This window comes from Grus americana, chromosome 20 (assembly GCF_028858705.1).
Source record: "Grus americana isolate bGruAme1 chromosome 20, bGruAme1.mat, whole genome shotgun sequence".
Classification (NCBI taxonomy): Eukaryota; Metazoa; Chordata; class Aves; order Gruiformes; family Gruidae; genus Grus; species Grus americana.
The window spans coordinates 2,051,078-2,060,640 of record NC_072871.1 but is presented as its reverse complement, the minus strand read 5'-3'; the positions used below and the strand labels follow the sequence as shown (position 1 = coordinate 2,060,640).

The 9,563-nt window shown below is 48.9% G+C and overlaps 1 long non-coding RNA gene across 2 annotated transcripts; it reads right to left on the bottom strand.

Annotated features, from left to right (window-relative positions):
- Positions 1 to 400: 400 nt before the first annotated feature.
- Positions 401 to 8,095, bottom strand: LOC129215586 (uncharacterized). Of its 2 annotated transcripts, XR_008580036.1 has the most exons (3): positions 7,778 to 8,095; positions 6,520 to 6,762; positions 401 to 2,552 (listed from the first exon to the last, which is right to left on the bottom strand). It is a non-coding gene; the product is annotated as an uncharacterized LOC129215586 (long non-coding RNA). The 2 variants fall into 2 exon arrangements; XR_008580035.1 differs by lacking the exon at positions 7,778 to 8,095 and having other exon boundaries at positions 6,520 to 7,357.
- Between the last annotated feature and the right edge of the window lie 1,468 nt (positions 8,096 to 9,563).

Here is a 9,563-nt window from a genome sequence, read left to right as displayed (position 1 = left end):
AGATTGGTGGATCCCGAGCTCTCCACCATCATCGGCACCCACCATGAGATGCGTTTCTTGGGCAGGACTTTCTGCAACAGAGCTGTAGAGCAACTTGAATATTTGGAAAAAAAAAACAAACAAAAAACCCCACCAAAAATCAAAGCAAAGCCTACAACCATCCGAAACAAGACTCTAGTTTGCAGTCACGTGTTCCTCTGCATAAAGGATGAGAGAACAAACATTTGCGCTATAAGTTCAGCTTCAAAGATGCTTTTAGCCGTGCTGGAGCACCCCTCACACCACCAGCTGTCCCTCTGGGGTGGCTTCTAGCCACCACCTTTGCTGGCTTCCCAAGCTGGGAAGCAAAGGGGATGCAAAGCCTGAATGAGAACAGAGACAATCTAAACACCACATATGTAAAAGAGTTTATTGGAAGTAACCACAATGATATTTACAGGCATAAATCCAGCATGTGATCAGCAGAGCAAGGCATTCCTGCCCCTTCCCCATTCCTTAGGGGTGCAGCAGTCAGGACATCTGCCGTCCCTGTTCAGGTCCATCTGTCCCGTTGGGGCTGGGAGCCCAGCCCATGCAGTGAGGCCAATCCTATCCTGCACCACTTCAGTAATTAATTTAAATGCTTTTTGCACAGCAATTGTCCCCAGCAAATTCACACACAGTCTGGCAGAAAAGCAGGGAGAACATCCAGCTGCACATCCCTCCTAAGACCAGGGCAGACTCAACTCTAGGGAAGCAAAGTTCCCCACCACCCAGAAACACTTTCTGAATGTTTTTCCTCCTGATACCTTCGCCATTTGTTGCTCTGTTACTCGTGGATGTACCTACATGTATTGGGATAGGCAGTGGGTGCCTTGGGAAATAGCCACAGTGTCACAGAGCTGAGGCACAGCTTTGCAGAGAGTTTATGCTTTGAGATGTGCAGAAAGTGTTAATTCCTACTTCTATCTCCTTTTTCAAAAATATCCAAACACGAGGCATGAACTTCATCTCCCAAAGCAAAAACTTAATCTCCTCTAACAGTAGAGTTCTACATCTGAGTTACTTATCCAGCCTGCCTGGGAGAGAGGACTGGGCACTTCAAGAGCACCGTTCAGCCAGTTTTCTTCTGATGTTTAATTTTGGAGGAGACAAATCACAGCCCCTCATGTGCCCCTCTTTGCAGCGCAGGGGTCTGGATGCCTAGCTCAGGTGCAGAGCTCTACCTCGGGCTGGGTGATCCTGCTGTGGGTGACTGAACAAACACAGCGTCAACCGACAGGAACAATTTGCAAACAACTGAGCAGCAGACAAATGTGCAAATGTATCTGGTGGCTACTTCTGGATAATGAATGCATAATCTATTCTGACTCCCTTCCCTATCTACTTCTGGATAATGCGCCTGTGAGCCTGAGTCAGGTTTATAAATGGTTGGCAACGAGAAAAACAGGCTGCATTTGAGCCAAACATTATGTTCAGCAAATAAGGCAGGCAGTTTGGCCATGGACATTTGCTGTTAGGAGCTCAGTGTCAGAATCCCTCCAGCGCTCAGCAATTCCCAGTCCTGCATATGACTGCAGGATGCGACAACTGACTTTTGCCTCTGAAAATCTAATTTTATGCCTAAATCACAGACTCTCATAAAAGAGCAATATTGTTTTCCTTTCCCATCTATCTGCTCATTAAAAAGTCGCTCTTACATTTGGCTCGACTGCTAGGAATGCTTCAAAGAAATCTAATTACAAGGTCATTGCAGTAAATTGCGTTTGGTGGCATAACTCTGAGTCACTGGTTCAGGGCACTTTCCCCTTCCACCCTGGAGTAACTCATTTAACAAGGGTTAAGAAAAGCAGAAAAAACCCCATACAGACTCCCAGTGAAGGAGACTTAATGGGAAGCCAGCATTTCCAAAGTGTCCTGACTTCTGGGTGCCCCAGTGGAGGCAAGTTCTACTGGGAACGGTGACAAACTGGACACCAAAGACATTCCAGTCACTTTGGGAAATGCTGCTTACCAGCCATGCAGTCCTTGGGTGGAAGGAGAGGACACCAAAATCATTAGGATACTTCCCGGGGTTGCCTATGCAGGAGCAAATTTTGTTCTTCCCCCAAGAAATCTACTCTCCATCTACTCAACCCTTTGGGAAGAAGAAAGAAAAGTCACTTTGCTGTGTTGGGTGGCAAAAGCCTCGTCCCATCTCCAGTGATCCCGCTGCTGGCTGAGGTGTCTTCACCCCGGCTCCTCACCATGCAGGAACGGGTTCCCAGGAGGAAGGGGCTCGTTCCTTCTCGGTCGCACCAGGCTCAGTGCAAAGGAGAAAGCTGCAGGTTGCAGATCACGGTGCCCGGAGGATGGTCTCATGCCGGTTGCTGCTGAGAGGTGGTAAGTCAGTGCAGACCTCATGAGGGATGGTTGCCTCTGGCTCAGTAATCTCTCCCCATGCTCCCCAACAGATGCATCCTCATGCTTTCCGGATGATCCGCCCTGGTTTCCTCCAATCCCGGTATCTCTCCCTGCGCACTGAGTGGACCAGAGGCCTGGAGAAGCTGGAGTGGTTTGATCGGGTGGCGTTGCTAGTGAGAAACAAAGTGAGACATCGTTACTGGTGTGGGTCAGAGCAGGGACACATCTGCTTCCAGTGGAGGCTCCTGAAAGGACAGGGAATTTTGGTCATCAAAATGGGGTTCACCACCGCTGCTGCTGCCAAGAGCAGGGCCAGTGCTGGATCCTGCTGCAGTCCCTGATGCTCAACGTGCCCGGACTGCAGAGACCCAGGGGTGAGCCTCTCCCGTGCACCTGAAGTGGCGATGGGGACCCTCCCTGTCCCAGCTACTGGAGGTCTTGGAAACAGCAGCTGAACTACAAGTGCACAACTGTGAGCTCAGGACCCCATAAACAGCCTGTCAGAGCCCCCAGGACCATCCCCTCTGGCCAGATGGGTCACTGAAACCAAGCCCCTTGGCTCTTCAGAACTTCCACTGCCAATACCTTTGAGCAGTTTTTCTTAAAACCACTAAACCCAGCATCATGCACACCTAGCAGTTCTTTAGGCTTCTGTCACCCTTGTTACAGTCCGTGTTCCCTCGGGGGGTTATGCAGGGTGTGGACCAGCCACACCACAACCAGCCACGCCATGAACGGAGACGCCATGAGCAGAGACACCCCGGACAGTCCAGCAGAGCTGGCTCAGCTGCAGGAGCAGCAGGGCTGCAATCACCTAGAGCTCTTCTGGGATGACTTAATGCTCAGGCCCACTTGCCCTGGGCAGTTCTACTCTCCCTGGGTGCTGCGTCCCAGGCTCTCCTCTCCTTCTGGCTAGCACCTTCACTACCCGTTCTAATATCTAGCTTTTGCAAAGATTGGAAAAGACTGTAACGGTGAATGTGCGTGTTCTGTCAGTGCAGAGGGTGATGTGGGGCACGACAGTGTCTGTAGGAATTCACAGTGAAATTCATACGGGGTGAAGCGCATCCCCTCCCCATCTCTGCAAAAACAGCGGTGCAGTGGTGATCACAGGGTCTGGCGATTAGAGATCTCTCCTCTTTCTAGACCCTGCTCAGTCGTTCCTCCTGTGATCCCCAGTGGCTTTGTCAATAAATATCACCCAGATATCACTTCCCCCCGTGCCCGTAAGCGGTGGAGGGAAGGCTGGTGGAGAGCAGAAGTGATATGGGATGCCGGAAGCGGCTGATGAATGGAGGCAGGGAGTGGGGGAGCCGCCAGCCACTCCAGGAGCGGAGGAAGGGAGAGCTGGGGAAAAGCTGTGAATGTGAGAAAAAGCTGATTTACAACAGAGCTTGTTACTATTCAACATCCATAAAAGGAGGAGGAGCCCTGAAATCCCTGCCTGTGCTGAGGGTACAGTCAAGAGACAGTTCTCTCATGTCCTAATTAGCTTGCTGCTTTATAACTTCATTTCCTAATTGGTTTTCAAGTTAATTACTTTTAACAAACAGGCTGGGGAGGTGGCAGCTCAGGCCCTGTGGCAGGAGATGAAGCTTCACCTCTACGGCGCTGGCCCAATTCCAGGCTGTGCTGGGAAGCAAGGTGGCCTTACATCCATCTCTTCCAGGGAGATCCACCTTGCTGTTATCTCAGGTTTAAGCTCTTATGGGAAGGTTTTGGGTGACTTCCTCGGCAATGCCTGCAAATCCTTCCTAAAAGTCAATGCTCCTGGGATCTCAGATCACACCAGCCCCTCACTCCCATTCCTCCCAGCTGGAGATGGTACCCGGCAGCGCTGCCTGTGCTGTGGGAGCAGCCATCATGCTCCACCGCTGCTCACACCAGGGCTGAGCACGGCTGGGTGCCCAGATCCATACATTCAATTTGGTGCAGGTGTGGGCGTACAGTCATTTTCTGTCAATTAAATCAAAGCTTATATTGCTACTTGCTTTATGCTTTCATGCTGGTGCTGTATCAGCTGCAAGAGGACAGGTGACTCTCAGGCTGGGAAGCCATGGAGGGATGGTGCCTGGTCCAGCATTAAACCAACTGGTGTGAACCTCACTTCTGAGCTGGCTTTGTGCTGTGGTGCTCCTGATGTAATGCAAGGCATGAGGAAGCTGTCTTGCACTGCTGAGCCATGGCTTGAACTCTTTGGAGAACCAGGCTACAGATGTGGCAAGCATTTCTGAGCATTTTCTAAGCCCAGGCCTATACTGAAGGGTGACCATCTGGCTCCAGCTGTGCTCTCTGAGCACTGGGAAACCTGCCCTCGAGGTCCCATCACTCAGGAAAGCTTCAGCATTGTCACAGGGGGGTGTACGAGCCCAGACTACTCCAGAATCAGGGTGTCCACGCAGGACAATCTTAATTCCACTAAGAGGATCCCAATTTGTCCTGTAATTTTCCAGTTCTTTGGGCCACAGAGCTTCACTTGTTTATGGTGCAATCTGTGAACAGACCCGGTGGCTCTACTTTCCCAAACTGGCTGGAGTCAGTAGAGGGGCCGCAGGAGCGGGCATTAGGGCAGGACAGCATGTGACAGCAGGCAGGGTGGGCTGCGTGCTCAGCTGGGATGCTCCCAGGGTGTGGGGCCCTGCACAAATCATCCTGCTTGGTCTCACCTCCCCAAATGAGGCTGGGTTAGACACCAGGCTCCAGAGATTTTTGGGTTTTGATGGCATACCTAATTTCCTTAGGTTCTCTTAAAAACCAAAATAAAATCAGTCCTATGACATTATCCTGGCTGCTTGATACAAGTTGTTTGTTAGTATCTAGTAAATAAAATTATTCCATTAGGTTTTCTGCATTGCATCCTTTTGCTAGCATTTGCACCTCAGACCTCAGTGCAAGTTATTTTCCGATGCCTCCCTGCACTCCTCCTTGAAGACAGCGAGGAAATCTGCCTCTAACCTCAATTATAATCCACCCAGCCCCATTGCTTTCAAGCTATTTCTGCACTGGAGCTGTCTCCACCCATGGCTGTGTTCCCAGTGCAAATCATTTTACGTGTACAACTAGATGGTGCAAGGTGCAGTTCAGCTTTGCTGGTCTGGAAATTCAGCCAGTGAATTTATGCCTGAACTGCAGACAAACAGACCGGTATCTGCTGGCTACTGATTTTCAGCAAGCCATGGGTGCATCCTTGAGCCACTGCTTTCTCTTGGTGGTCTCATCCATCGAGACACCTTTGCACACTGGGGTTGTAATTGCAGCCGGGATTGCTGCACGTCAGAGGATTAGGATAAGGAGTGAGCTGTGAGCTCATTTCACTCATGCTGCAGCTGTCAGACCTAGAGCAAACTGGGTCACAGGCATCTTTTTAGGTCCAAAGCTGCAAGGTGTTTGTGAGCCATTGCCTGAGATCTGGCAGGAGGTGAATTTTGGGCTCTGGGGTGCAAGTCTCTAACCATATAGCTGATGGACAGCTGTCAAGATATCTTTCATTGTAAGACCCCAACCACATTAAGACTATGATTACCCCAAACATTATTACAAGTGAACAATACATGAACAACATCGGCAGAAACATATCTGAATTTTAAGGACATGCGGCATTTCTTTTTTACATCCTTATTTCTACAGCTCATTTTTGTTGTTGGGCAGAAAACACGGAAGGGATTAGTGTAGTGGGCACAGCCCAGAGAGTGGGAGGAGACGGCGAGATAGTGACATGCACGCTAGTGATTTACCATGAAATACTCCGATTGCAAGGCGTCTCTAGAGGTTTGTGCCTCATTGATGAATATCATGCGTGAAGTGTAGCTCCTTGTGCTACCCACATTTTTCTCTCCCAGGTATGTTGATTGGGAACTTGAGTCACAGGAATATGCTGAGTTACAGCACATTTCCACAAAAAAAACCCCAACAAATCACGGGGATATTTATCTGCAAGTGTGTCAAATGCACAGTATGTTCAGACAATACAGGCTCAAAAGATTAACAGACCTTAATCCTACCTCTGTGCATTAATACACAACAGATGATACACACACACATCTATAAGGACCGATGTACGTACACAAAAGGCCATTTTCCCCATCAAAACATAGCTGAGCTATTCACCTTTTGGAAACATAATAGGCATTAACTCACCTAGAAGACCAAACTGGACCCGCCTGCTTCTTCGGCTTGGCTATCTGCTTCTGGTACTCCATCCAGCCACTCACCAGCTCATGAAGGATCATCATGTAGAGAAGGAAAATAAGAATCCTGGGATCCATTCGTGGCACTTCAGGGTCTGCTTCATTGGGTACAGGTGACATTTGATTGAGAGCAGCGGGAGGTCAGCCAGAGGGGTGCAGCTCCTGCAGGCAGGGCTCTCGGGAACGGGGGGAGCTGGAGGGATGAAAAGGTCGCTGCTGAAGAGGAGCCTTGCAGGCTGGGTTTTGTGCAGAGTGAATTAATGCCGTAAAAATCTCCTGGGGGGATGAGAGGCTTTGTGCCTATTGTGGGAAGCAGCATAAACACAGCTGCAGAGGCTACGGACGTTTCCTTTAAACGGGGTGGATCACATCTTCTGGGACTCCATCCCCTTTGTCTCCCTCTCACTCATGCTTTGTCTGCATTACTCTGCAGCCATGAGCTTCCTACACTTCCATCGCAGAAGCAGCCCCGCTTCGGCAGCGCCCCTTTGGCTGCGGGGGGGGGAAGAGTTGGCTGCCGTGCCCGCAAGCCGGCAACGGGAGCACTGTCTGGCTGCAAAGAATAAATTAAAACCCCCAGTCAATGACTAGGGAATCTCTGAGCTGTGTCTTCCCAGTGTCTCAGGATTTTGGGCTGTGCTGAGCCAATATTGATTGGGAGTGTTACCGAGTATTTTGCAGCTGAGAAATCTTTTCTTACGCTCACTTTCCTCACACTCTTATTTTGTTCTCCTCATTATTATTCCTTTCCTAAATCTTCAGCTGCTGTTTCCCCAGTGGCAAAGCTCCTGGGGGTACCTGATCCGCAGGAAAGTCCTGGTGCCACAGCTTCCAGTCTTTTCCACACCATGGTGCCTCTCCCAGCCCCTCGACCTCTTTCCGTTTGGCAGCATAGAATCTTGCTCAACTGAGATCTGGTTGTGACACGAGATCCTCTCGGCCTCTCCCTTCCTTCCCCCATGGAGAGTCCCTCAGACACAATGCCTGGTATTTCTAGCAGGATAAAAGCATAACCCAGTCTTGTTTAGAAACTTGTATAATCAAATAAAACAAACAAAAAAAGCCCCCCAAAATGTGTTTCTAAGACCACTTTACTCAAAATTCATGTTATTTCAGTGAAATCTTTCTGTAAGTGAAACAGCAAGCCCTCAACAACTGTTTATTTATCAGGATCATCCAGAAGTAAGAAGGCAGATTGAACAAGGTACCTTTACTTAATGGAGCCATGCCAATTCAGTACAGAAGAGCAGGCCCAGATTAGGGGCAAATACAGCGACCCTCGAGATCTTTAACTCCACAGCTCCTACGTAAACACATGGACCGCCAGGCTTGCCATCTAACGCGGTGCGGGGTCTGACATGCTGGTCACTGCGATTCTTCAAGGACAAGCGTGACAGCCCCGTAACATACAATCTCACGATAAACTTACCATGAGGAAGTTTCTTCTCCACTAACTCAGGTTACGTAACCTGTGGGTTTAACACTTGAGGTTAGATGTTTCTTAAAAATTTTTGCCCTTTGGTCTATAACTGCAGACAAGTGTGCAGAAGCCAAGGATTTTGATAGTTTTATATTAAATACAAATTTAATGCACATTAGGTGATGCTAACTACACAGTACGCCTGCATGTTGAATAAACCCAATGGCAGTAGCGACGTCCCAGTGCACCTCAAAGTGCTGTGTGACTTTTCCTCAGCTAACTAATGTTCTTTCATTTATGAGTCCAGAAGTGCTGAGAAATTCTGTAAATTGGGAGGAGAAGATCTCGTGGATGGGAGTGAGCAAGTGAATGAAACAAGCAAGGGCTGGAGGTGTTCTAGCAGCTACGAAAATGGGAATACTTGAAGTTCTCCATGAAAGGATAGTGGAGCCGTTCCTATAGCAACAGAGACAGTTGCCAAGCTGCGGGAGATGGGCCCTGATGTATGGTACAAGTCATACATGGTGAGGGATTTTAGACTAAAGACAACACTGATATTTTATACATATGTAATTTTTAAATGAGTAAAGACAGCGTGACTCCTTTGTTCCAGGGGAGAGCAGCTTTTTTCACAAAATCAAAGAGAGAAATTACGGGGGTAAGCGTGGCAGGATAACTCATTGCAACTTACTCCTAGTTTTGTATTAGGTGCTCCATCTTATGAATACAAAATTATTTTTTAAAAAAATCTATTTGTTGCTGAACATTACAACTCGATTGACTAATGCTCCTTTTAAAACCCCAGCAGACTGCAGACTGCCTCTGCCCTTTTACCATCCTCAATGCTGAAGCAAACATCGCCTAGGTCTGAAAAATCTTTCTGAGTCTTTAAAAAGTTATCTGCACTTTAACACACAAGTTTTTGTTAAAAATTTCACCAATTCATCCTTAATACTACGTAAGGTAGAAAAACCAATAACCTGTGAGTTAGTGCCAGAGCCAACAGCTCTTAATACGGCAGCTGGTTTCCAGACAGCTCGGTGACAGTCACAAGCTGTAAGTTCTTTGATAATTGATTCAGAAAAGGAACGGGAAAGGCTGATTTGAGAGTGATGAAAGGCCAATTTGGAAGGGCAGGGCGGGGCATGGGAACTAGCCGTGGTGCTGAAGGGCCCCTCCGGCTGCTGCAGGGTACGGGGGTACAGGATGCTCCCCACGGCAGCGGGGCACCCCGAGTCCCCCCCATGAAGCTGCGGGTGTTTCCCCCCTGCCCCCCCCCCCAGCCCGCACTGGTGCATATATTCAGCCCAAGGGCACAGCCTTGGCGTTGTCCTGGAGAGGTTTGGTGGGAGCAGAAGCACCTGCGTGGGTCCTTCAATTTGTGCAAATGCTCTCAGCAGAGTGAAGAAGCAGTTAGCAAACTCACAGGGGACTCCTAAGGGCTTGGAACAATTAACAACTGAGCTGTTGCACACTGATAGTCATCAGGACAAGACAGATATGCCAATAAAATGCCTATACAAGGCTACCGCATAACGTAGGCGCCCGAGTGCTGAAACAGGCCTTACCTGCAG